The sequence below is a fragment of the Lactuca serriola genome, chromosome 3, assembly GCF_051521515.1.
Source record: "Lactuca serriola cultivar US96UC23 chromosome 3, Lser_US96UC23_V15, whole genome shotgun sequence".
Taxonomy (NCBI): domain Eukaryota; kingdom Viridiplantae; phylum Streptophyta; class Magnoliopsida; order Asterales; family Asteraceae; genus Lactuca; species Lactuca serriola.
Window position 1 is genome coordinate 86,636,285 of NC_136410.1, and position 12,091 is coordinate 86,648,375.

Sequence of the window (12,091 nt, forward strand, 5' to 3'; positions counted from 1 at the left end):
GACCTTATAATCAATTTATTTCTCACCATTTTTTTATAATTAAGTCATAATTATTGGTTATTATAATCAAAACAAGGTAAGTAATGGGTTAACTGGTAATCTGATGTGACACCTTACTTGCCAGTCAACATGTGAAATGGCATCCTACATGCCACTTAAGAGGGATAAATTGAAGCAATTTACACATTAGCTTCTTCTTAATCATCAAACACTCGAAGGTGCGATTAGGGCAATCAGGCAAATCGATGTTGAGTTCTTCAAGTAGCAACATTAGAAGGTCTTATTATGGAGATACAATTGGAATGTGGATATCATGGACTCGAAAGAATCCAAGTCGGAGGTTCTTTGGCTGCCCAAATTACATGGTATATATTCTTCAATTTCACTCTTTTGGTTTAAAACTTGCATCTTTCTATGTTTCTATATGTTATGTAGGATGAAGAGAAAGATTGTGGGTATTTTCGTTGGATTGATCCACCACTATTGAACAAGTGGTATATAGAGAAGATATATGAATTGGGAGTTGTTGCTAATGATGGTGTAGTTCTTCCTTTCAATAACCATGTTAATGAAGTTGAAATACTTGTTAACGACTCTAATGCCCTTGAAGCTGCTAATCAGATTGCAATGCCTGTGAACGCTCATATACATGCTAATGTACTTGGATTCTAGAAGTGGATGATGGTTTGTTTGGTGTGTTTCATTGTAGGGATGATGTATGTTTAGTTTAGTATAAGTTTTAGGGTATTATGGTATGGTAGGACATGCAATCTTTTGGTTTATTGTCATGGTGTAATGGAAATATGATCATGTAATCTTTTGGTTAATGAAATGGGAATATGATCTTATGTTCTGCATATATGAATTTCAAGAAATATAACCTTGAACCTGTGATGAGAAATATGACCTTGACATACGCATATATGAACATATATGACAAATATGACCTTGACATATGCATATATGACCATATATGACAAATATGACTTTGAAACTTCCAAATGACCAATATATTATTAACAAAACAAATATGACCAATATGCCATGTCCTTAACAAAACAAAAATAACCTTAAATGACAATTATGACGATGAAACTTCCAATTGGCCAAAAGGTAAGGAACAAAACAAACATGACCATGAAATATGCACAATTGACCTATATAATCTTAAAGCAACAAAATCCAATATGTAATTACCAACCATGTTAAGGGCATTCACAATGTGTCAATGTGTTTACAAAAAATGTGCAAAAATGGTTATCACCAATTAGTTTAAGGGCATTCACAAAAGATGCACAAAAGCAACATTCAAAAAAGATGTACAAAAATGGAAACCTAATCACCATTGACTAATTATTACGCTTAATACCTTAACATCCTAATAAACTCTAATGTTGAATTTGAAGAAGTACCAGCGCATCCTATGTGTTGTTTTTTCAGCTTGGTTTTAACAATTATCTGTGAGGACCTTATTCTTTTCACAATCCTCAGGTGCATGTTACTAACTTGGGTGTCATCAATGACTTCTTCTTTTTCATCATTTTCTTGGGCATCATCAATGCCTTCTTCTTCTTCAGTTTATTTTTGTGTATCAGGGATAATTTCTTGAATCTCCTCAACTTTTTCTCAGTCTAAGGTAGATCATCCACCTGTATCTCAGTCAACGGTGGACCACTTCATAGTAAACAATAACCAATTAATAATAGGAACAAATGTATATATAACCAATTAATGTAAACATGGAAAAATGAAGGGTATACAATAGACATAGGAAGTACTTTTTAAATAGTGTCATAGTAATCAATGCATTGTTTCATTGTTCATCTGTCAGACTAAGGGTATTTTGAATCATAGTCACATAAATAGCTAATAAGGCCACGATTTTGATATTGGGTCGTCTGTACCAAAACGCGGTATGTCACACCCCCAAACCAAGGATGGCGGAAACGTCCGAGGGTGGAGGACTTCATGTAGAGTATCACAACAACGAGTATAATAATGCTCAAAGTAAATACAACCATCATAAATATAATTGAAAAAGTTACACCAAAGTATATGTTTACATGATTCGAATCAATTACATTATGAAACAAAATGAACTGTTTGACGATTCATCGTCCCATCCTCAAAACGTTGTTGATTTCCTGTTTTCACTGAATTCCTGAGAATACAAGTAGTTTTGAAAAGTGTCAACACAAAGGTTGGTGAGTTCATAAGAGATTTTGTTGGAGAAGTAAATCGTTTTCCTTGTAAAAGCGATAGAATATGTATCCAGAAAATCCGATATTTTCTTTATAAAATTTATATAATGTAGTCTTATAACCGACGACCAAAATGTATAAGTAACCTCTCTTACTAATAGAAAATGATATGTGTTTAAATTGACATAAACGCGCTTGAATTAAATGAAATTCCCGTAAATTCTTATGTTTGTTAATACTTTATGTATATGTAGTCCTAAATCTCAGGACCGAGAAAATAACAAGTATTGTCCATACTTAAAGATATAAATGTGGTTTCAAATGATGTGTAGTCATAAATACCAAAACCGAAAGTGTACAGTAATATCTGTACTTATTGAGATAAAAAGTGATTTTAAAATCGACATAAAACCCATTTAAGTTTTATAAAAATCCCGTAAACTTTATGTATTGTTATATCCCTATGTGAGTTGCTATAATCATACTATGACTAAATGAACCTGCCACGACGTTTCTCAGGCGTCGTAAAACTGAAATGACATTTGTCACCCGTAGACCTGCAGGTCCCACTGTAGCTAGCAGCAAGGTGTGGGGTGTCAAACCCAATATAGATCTATACACAACTATCACGTTCTCCCTCCAGGAGACTCTGATTATAACTAACAGGAATTTATATCCCGCACTCGGACGTACGGAAAGAGATTGTCTCACAATTTAGGTTAACAAGTTTACAAGTTGTGTGCGTGAGTGTAAAACCTTTCTGTATGAATGTACCCTTTTTGTACGTGTGTGTTATGTGATGTATCATAAACTATACCTATTATAGTTTTATCCAAAATGTTTGTAATATATAAGAACTCTTTTATGAAAAAGCGTTAGTGTTATGAAATCCATTAAACTATGTTTATTATAGCTTATATACGTGTTCTAAATGAATGAATAATCTTATCATGAATGACTTATTTTCAGTTTATGATGATAAAATTTACAAAGGAACACGTTCATTACTTAGAATTTATTATTATACACTTTGCTCAACATAATACAAAGTGTTATGAAAATTATATGATGTTAACTAAATTAGACCTTCCTGCACTGTTTTAGAAAAGCCATAGAAAAATCATACGAAGTCAAAAACTAAATCCGTAAATTCTGAGAGTTCCCAAAATGTGTCTAGTTTACTCATAATTTTTATCATGATTTTTAATGACCTCCAACTTGGGTGAAAAAGTCCATAATCACAGACTGGTCCGGATTGGTGTTTGAAATGATAGGCAGTTTTGTAAAAATCACCATAAATTGTAGAAAAATCGTATGGAGATGTGCAAGTAGTCATTTTAAAGCTAAGAACTGGAACTACTTACACCTAAAACAGTTTTTCAAAAAAAAATGTTTAAGTCGTCCAAAACAGTCCGTGAATGGAGTCCAACTTTTCTGATGAAAGCTGTTAGAAAAATTTAGTTATGTTCTTGGTGTTTTAACTTGTATTCCCCCCTTAAAAACTTGAGAAAACATGAAAATATATGGGTATGAACTCACCTTGAGTGATTTCAGTAGGTAAGTGTTGAAGAAGAGAAGTGTTCAACCCAAGAACACTTGAAGAATCACTTGAAGATTCGAAGATCTAACACAATTATGAGAGAGTTTGTGTAAGATATCCATGATTCGAGTAGAAAGAAGTGAAATAAGCATAAAGATAAGGGATTATTCTTACCAAATGTGGAGGGAAATCCCAAGATCAGCCCTCAAATCTCGAGTTCTAAAGAGGGAAAATGAGAGAGAAAAGTGTTTGCTCTTTTTGGTGAAAAGAGAGAAAATGAGAGAAATGAGGAGAGAGGAGGCTTTTCTAGCCTTTGACCAATTGTGGGGTTGGAAAAAGGTGGGAAAAGTACAATGAAATGACTAGGTAAGGGCTGATGGGGAATAGTGACATGGAGTGGGTGATGGAGGTTGCTTGTGTCATAAAATAAAGGAAAGTCAACACTCCACCTCTTTGTACTTTACCCACTTGCTTTTATTATTTAAATAAAGATTTTTATGAAAATATGATTAAATTGTGAATATTTAGGGTTTATTATGTTAAAATATGATTTTGGGTGAAAATCCCGCGTTAAAATAATTAAAAACGGGCCTTAAACGCAAAACTATGCGAAAACCGGGAGAAAAAGGCTTCCCAGCGAGACCTCTCGGTCCTAGGCCGAGGTTCGGTCAGGATGGTGCTGATTCGGAAGCGAGAGGCTGAGCTAGAAGCGAGAAGCGAAGGGCGAGGGTTCGGTCCGAAGAGTAGTCAGAACCGAAGGAACTGTAGTGAACAGTACCTTCGGTTCGGTTCTTCCTTTTAAGCGAGGTTCGGTTCCTAAGAGGACTTTCGGGTCCTAAGAGGGGTTTCGGTTCCTAAGAGGGGTTTCGGTTCCTTAAGTCCGTTTTTCGCGTAGACTTCCGTTTTTGGACTGTTTTCGCCAAATTCGAGGGTCGGGATGCCCCGAGTGATTATAGAAAGTTGGGAGAGATTTCGAGAGAGATTTGGGAGAGATTTGACATTCTTGGAGAGATTTCACATACAAAGAGATATTTGGGAGAGATTTCACATACAGAGAGATATTTGGGAGAGATTTGACATTCTTGGAGAGATTTCTCATACAAAGAGATATTTGGGAGAGATTTCACATATAGAGAGATATTTGGGAGAGATTTCACATACAGAGAGATATTTGGGAGAGATTTGACATTCTTGGAGAGATTTCTCATACAAAGAGATATTTGGGAGAGATTTCACATACTTAGAGAGATTTGGGAGAGATTCAACATACTTGGAGAGATTTCTCATACAAAGAGATATATGGGAGAGATTTCACATACAGAGAGATATTTGGGAGAGATTTCACATACTTAGAGAGATTTGGGAGAGATTTGACATACTTGGAGAGATTTCTCATACAAAGAGATATGTGGGAGAGATTTCACATACTTAGAGAGATTTGGGAGAGATTCTACATACTTGGAGAGATTTCTCATACAAAGAGATATGTGGGAGAGATTTCACATACAGAGAGATATTTGGGAGAGATTTCACATACTTAGAGAGATTTGGGAGAGATTTGACATACTTGGAGAGATTTCTCATACAAAGAGATATGTGGGAGAGATTTCACATACTTAGAGAGATTTGGGAGAGATTTGACATTCTTGGAGAGATTTCTCATACAAAGAGATATATGGGAGAGATTTTCGATAAGAAGAGATAGAGTGAAAACGATTGAGAGCGTTTTCGTGTGTGATGAATGTGAGTGTCCGGCTTCGCAATGCAAGGTCCTTAGACCCCGTTATGCCATGTTTTAGGATCTTACACACTCCCTATGAGTATGCAACATTGTTTTATTGTTCTTGTTCATTGTTTAGCACTAAGGTTAAAGAAATTTAAACACATGAACTTTCCAAGTGATGTTTTCTCATTAAGATAGTGAGTTATGCAGAAATTACATACTACAAACCCTATTATACAAGGTTTAATTGAGTTGACCGGTTTGACTCGTTGACCTTGTCCGGCTTAGACTTGACCCGAATTTGACTATTGTCACACGGTATGCTAACGTTCCCGGTACGCCTTGGTACGTGATTTCTTCCTATAAAGTGACGTTTCCCCTTTCATGTGTACGATGTACCGAATGCGATTTGCTTCGCGTTTTTGTTTAATTGAACCCACATTTCAGTAGTAGTATGGTACTGCGATCGGTATCTCAAAAGTCACGATTGAAGTAGTCTGAAGGTCTATCGATTGGAGGGAAAATCACTGATAAATTGAGATGCTCGATCATGCCTCAAACACAATTGAGTGTTCTTCTTATTCCACAATATAGAAACGAGTTTACCCCAACAAAATTCTGCATTCAATTTGTGAAATTCAAAGATGGTTTTTGGAAAGAAGGACAGAGCAGGTACCGGTGAGGAAGATGGAGACCTGAATCAAGATGATTTTGTTGATCTTCCAAACGAGGACGACCAGAACGTTGAAGAGGCCGAAGTTCCAGTTGGGAGTCAGAATCGTAAGCAGTCATCAGGGGCTCATCACAACAATCGGTACATGATTCTTCCAATTCTAAGCCTTTGATTGATGAAGTTAGGTTTTTAAAGCATGGAAACAGTAAAAACGCAGGGGGCTCTAAACAGTGGGTATGTAGTCATTGTAATGGAAAGTTTACAAGCTCATACACTCGAATACATACTCATTTTTTTGGAGCCGAACTGGGAAAAAATGCAGAAATTAAAAGGTGTAAAGCTGTTTTGAATGATCGAGAACTTTATCAATGGTTGTTGAAGAAGGTGAATGATGCAGAAAAATTTGGAGTCTCTAAATTCTTAAAATGTTCTGTAGTCACTAAAAAACATAATTTATACTCTAAGAAACTGCTAGAGCAATCATTTTTCATAATGGAGAGAAGCATGGTTGATTTACAAATTGTGAAGGCTTTATGTGTAAACAGGATTCCATTTAACGTCTTGCGTAATCCAAAATTTCGTGATATGATAAATGCTATAAGAAAAGCACCCGAAGGCTACAAAGCACCATATAGTGAGAAAGCAAGGACAGTTCTACTAGATGAATGTGTTAGAGATGTTGACAAGAGCCTAACACCATTTAAGGATACATGGTATTCACAAGGTCTTTCTATAGTATCCGATGGTTGGTCAAACATCAAACACAACCCGTTGATCAATGTTCTTGCTGTAAATAGCCGTGGTGCTATGTTTATGCATGCCAACGACTTTTCTGGGGTGGAGAAAACAGGGGCAAGGATTGCAGAATTTTTGAGGCAAGCAATTGAATCTGTTGGGCCAAGTAATGTTCTCCAAGTCGTAACGGACAACGCAACCAATTGTAAAGCAGCAGGAAAGGAACTCGAAAAGGTATACAAGCATATATTTTGGTCGCCGTGTTGTGTTCACACGTTAAACTTGATTTTTAAATACTTTTCAAGTGAGTTTATTTGGTTAGAGGACACTTATACAAAGGGGAAAAGGATTGTGAAATATTTTTAAAACCATGGACAAGCTTTAGCTATTTTTAGGGACAATTCTAAGTTGGCGCTTTTAAAAGTTGTAAAAACTCGATTTGCCTCTCACTACGTTTTGTTAAATAGGTTACTCATTTGTAGAGAGGCCCTATCTACAACTATTTCTCTTAATTCATGGAGAGATTGGGTGAAACAAAGTGATGAACACACTAGACAAGTTGGACAGCTTGTTGTTGACAATATTAGGGATGATGAATTTTGGATTGAAGTTAAAAATATTGTATGCATCACAAAGCCTATTTTTTGATGGTCAAATTTTGTGATGGTGAAGGCCCAAAATGGGTGAAATATATGAAAAGATGGACAATATGTTGGGAGAAATCAAAGAAGTGATGACGGAAAGTATGTATGAGTCGTATTTCCCTCAAGTAGAGGAAATTGTATTAAAAAGGTGGGAAAAAATGGACATCCCATTGCATTGTTTGGGATTTGCTTTAAGTCCCCGATTTTACGATACGCATTATCTTGAAAAGTTCGCACCGGATGGTATACGAAGACAAACACCTAACCTTGATAAAGAAGTTGTACAGGGTGTAATGCAAGCTTTTAATCGCATTGCAGAAAATAGAGATGAAGAACGATTATTACGAGAACAATTTGCTACTTTTCACATGAAGAAAGGTCTTTATGCATTACCTTCGACGCAAATTGATGCGGTTAAAATGGAAGTAATTGATTGGTGGTCTACTTATGGTGCAGAAACACCAGAATTAGCTGTAGTGGCAAAAAAATATTGTCCCAGCCCATAAGTAGTTCTTCAGCCGAAAGAAATTGGAGCACTTATTCCTATATTCATAGTATGAAGAGAAATCGGCTTAACTGTACAAGGGCTGACAAACTTGTTTTTGTTCATTCAAATATCCGTTTGACTTCAAGATTTTCTGAAGCTTATAAAGAGGGACCACACAAGAAATGGGATATGAATCCCGAATCAACATACTTAGGAAGGTTCAAGTTCACTGCTAGAAGATATGGATTGGGAAGAGTCGGAGGAGGATGAAGATAGAGATAGTGGAAAAGGAAAAAAAACAAAGGGTGAACTAAGTTTTGCTGTTTGTTACTTTGTTAATTTGTTTTGAAGTAATCTCTTTTGTATTTTTAATGTTTGATTGATTCCATGTTTTGGACTTTTAATGTTTGTTTGATTCCATGTTTTGGAATTTTAATGTAATATGTAGTTTGATTCCATGTTTTGGACTTTTAATGTTTGTTTGATTCCATGTTTTAACTTTTTAACTTTTAATTTTATTACTAATATGTTTTGAAGTTTGATGTTAACTGGTACATCGTATTACAATATATGGTACATCGTACCGGAGCGTCTCTGAGCGTACCAAAATGAGCCTACCCCCTACGTACCATATTTCAAGTGCCTAGCGAATTGCGTACCCCATACCTATACCCGTACTGGAGCGTACCGCGAACTATGTGACTATGTTTTGAATCTCATCATTTTAATACCATGTATTTGTCACACCCTGGCCGAGGCGGCGGAACACGCCGAGCTGTGCAACTAAGTTCATGGATCAAAAAGTACAAAAATAAACAATATAGCATTCGTGTTCCATCTTGATATTTGAATACAATGTTTTCACAAATAATAATACATGAATTGCCTTAACAGATAGGCATATAATACAATAACAAGTAAACTAGATCACCTGTAATCCAATCTGTCTTGAATTTTTGTTTAGTAGTTTACTGAGAATACATGTAGTTTGAGGGTTAACACAATGTTGGTGAGTGTTACAGGTTTTCTGCTAATAACAGTAATACTTTTAAAAAATTAAAAAGTATTATCTTTGTATGAATAACAATAGTTGAAACAGTGTTTGCCATGAGTCATTAAAAGCCAAAATGTATCTTTGTATAAGTAATCCGTACTTAAAAACCATATTTGTAAAGAATCTTTAAATATACTTGAAAACCAAACTATATTGTTACATAAGTAATTATGTACTTAAATAGTTTTGAAAGCAACCAAGCGTATGGTTGTAGTGATATATATATATATATATATATATATATATATATATATATTCTAGTTAATGTTTATAGTAAGTCCTATAACCGAGCTGTGTGACTGAGTGTACCCCCTACAACGCTTCATTGGACGTTGTAGTAAAAATTGTAGACATTTATCACCCTCTTCGATTGATCGGTCAAGGGTTGTAACTAGCAACCGCAGGTAGGGATGTCAACCATGTATAGATCTATATATATATATATATATATATATATATATATATATATGTATGTATATATATATATATATATATGTATGTATGTATCTCGCGGCGAAGATTAACATTTATAGTACTGTGGGTATGCTAAGGGTTTAGACTCATTTAATGAATAACGTCTCACTAAAAATCCTTAACTAAAAAGTTTGTGAATAGCTCTCAGCCTTAACTTAATTGCGATTAAGCCACTAGGCATAATAAATTTCATTGTATAAAGTTTATAAAAGCTGAGTATGCTTGATATGCATGTAAAAGTTTAATGTACTTTCTTTTATAAAAAGAATGCTTCAAAGTAATGAACATATGTACATGTATAAACGTTGTATACTTAAACATATAAATATACATGCATACTAATAGCTTGAATCCTTGAAATACTACAGAGTTTTATAGCGTGCTTGTTATAATATGCAATGTCACATAAAAATCATATATTTTTGTATCATATAGCATTTGTTGTGTGGACTACTTATTTCACGATAAAACAACCATAATACGTATACGAAAAGTTTATACTAGTTTATTTGTAACAATATGTTAAATTGTTAAATAACATTTTTATAAACAAGATGCATTGTATTTTTGCATAAAGGATAATATATTTTTTATAAGCAAAATATATAGGCACATGTATTTTTTATAAACAAAATATATAGGCACATGCATTGTATTTTTCCATAATTCTTGAACTTTGAACTATTCTTTGGACCGTTCCATAACAAATATAAACTATTGGGGGTTGTTTGGTAATTTAGTCAACCAAAAAAGGACTGCTTTTGGTTAAAATAATTAAAGGGATGGGCTGAAATGGTTATTTTTATTCCAAGTTTGAAGATTAAGATTTATTATGTTAAAAATAATCAAAGGACGGGTCTTTTTAGAATAAATGGGTCCAATATTTGTGGATTGGGACTGGTTTCGAATAAATGTTTCAATATGGGGGTAATTTGGTTATTTCATCAAAGTTGAATAAAACTAGGGCTTTTATGAAAAGGAATCCCATGGAGGGACTGATTGTGTCTAAGTGGTCCAAACTTATCCAAATTAGGGCTTCCCGTTCCCTTTTTGTTGATCGGGCAAAAGAAATGGAATGCTACAACTGAAAGCAATCGACGCGAAGAACACAGATGAATGGCAAACGCAAACAAACAATCGATGGGTCGAAAGAGAGCACGGAGGTTCGTCGCTCGACTCGCAATCGGTGGTGGCCTCCGGCGTTCGACTAGACTAAAGAAGGAGAAGGATCGCAGCAGCGAGGTGGCTGTGACCTCGGACGAGAAGGAAGAGACGAAGCAGCGGGGCTGCTCGTCTAGTTGCGAAGGGGAAAGAGGTCCGAAGGGGGTCTGGGAGGCGTCGCGAGCAGCAGCAGCGACGATGACGGGGTGTTTGGTGGGTTTGCTCGACGGGAGGGGAAGAGGAGGGTGCGAGGGTTCGGTTGTCGGTCTCGGTGGTTCTGCGATGAGGCTAGTTGAGACCGGTGGTTTTGAGTTTTCAGTCGTATGGGTAGTGGAGGGGAGTTCGATCGTGGCTGATTATTGATTCGGGAAAGGCAGCAGCTATCAACACAGGTGAGTGTCCTTTTTTTTTTGGTTCGTTTTTTATAGATATCGATGGAAGAAACCAAATGGATGTGGTTTGTGACAGGAAATCGGTAGGCTCAAGTGGGTGTTTGGCTTTGGTTCTTGACAAGAAAGAAGGATGGACGAGGGATGCTGCTACTCCATGGCATAACTCTAAGGTAAAATTCCTTTTTTTTTTTTTCCTGTGATTTCTATGTTCAACAGAGATTGAATGGAAGTTTTTATGAGTATAAAACCATACTTGTAAAAACATTCGTATAGGTAGGTTTTTATTGACAGGAATTGAAGAATGAGAAAGGATGCGAGGGGGTCCTTACAGCTTCAGCTAAACCAAGGAACACGTTATGTGCGTAGTTATCCTTGTGTATGTATGTGTATAAAAACATGTTTATTTTTGTACGTAAAATTGTATAAGCCTTTGTGTGTTGTTTTAGATGTGCAAGATTTGGCGGTTGTCTTTTATTTATAATATGTGTATTTATTTATAATTATAGGTGTGAAACCCGTGTATTACATGGATTGATTAAAAATATATATCAAAGTTTAAATATTAAGAATTTTTTAAAATAAAATTTCAAAATAAATTGACATATTCAACTAATGAATAAATAAAATCACTATTAAGAAGATCATCCATAATATCAATGATTGTTTTGTCATATTCATTAAATTTATTATCATATTCAATGTATTTTAATATATCTTATATAATTTTTTAAGATTCTTTACATTTATTATCATATTAAATATATTTAATACTTTACATATATAAATTTAGTATTATGTGACATATTAATTGATTCAATTCAAAAAAACCACAAAACGGCATGTGGATTTAAATTTAATTAAAAAATTTACAAAATTACATGTGTCAAATTTAATGAGAAGATAGCATTTTGCAAAATGATCTTCATTTATTAGGATATATGTGTATTTTAGGGGTGTTTGGCTTATCTTTTCGGAGGGCAAAAGGACTTTTGGGAAAAGTCACAAAA

The 12,091-nt window shown here is 34.9% G+C and overlaps 1 long non-coding RNA gene across 1 annotated transcript; it reads left to right on the forward strand.

The window, feature by feature from the left end:
• Positions 1-10,578: 10,578 nt before the first annotated feature.
• On the forward strand, positions 10,579-11,584 carry LOC145094563 (uncharacterized). Its single transcript, XR_013703416.1, has 2 exons — positions 10,579-11,084; positions 11,161-11,584. It is a non-coding gene; the product is annotated as an uncharacterized LOC145094563 (long non-coding RNA).
• The last annotated feature ends 507 nt before the right edge of the window (positions 11,585-12,091 follow it).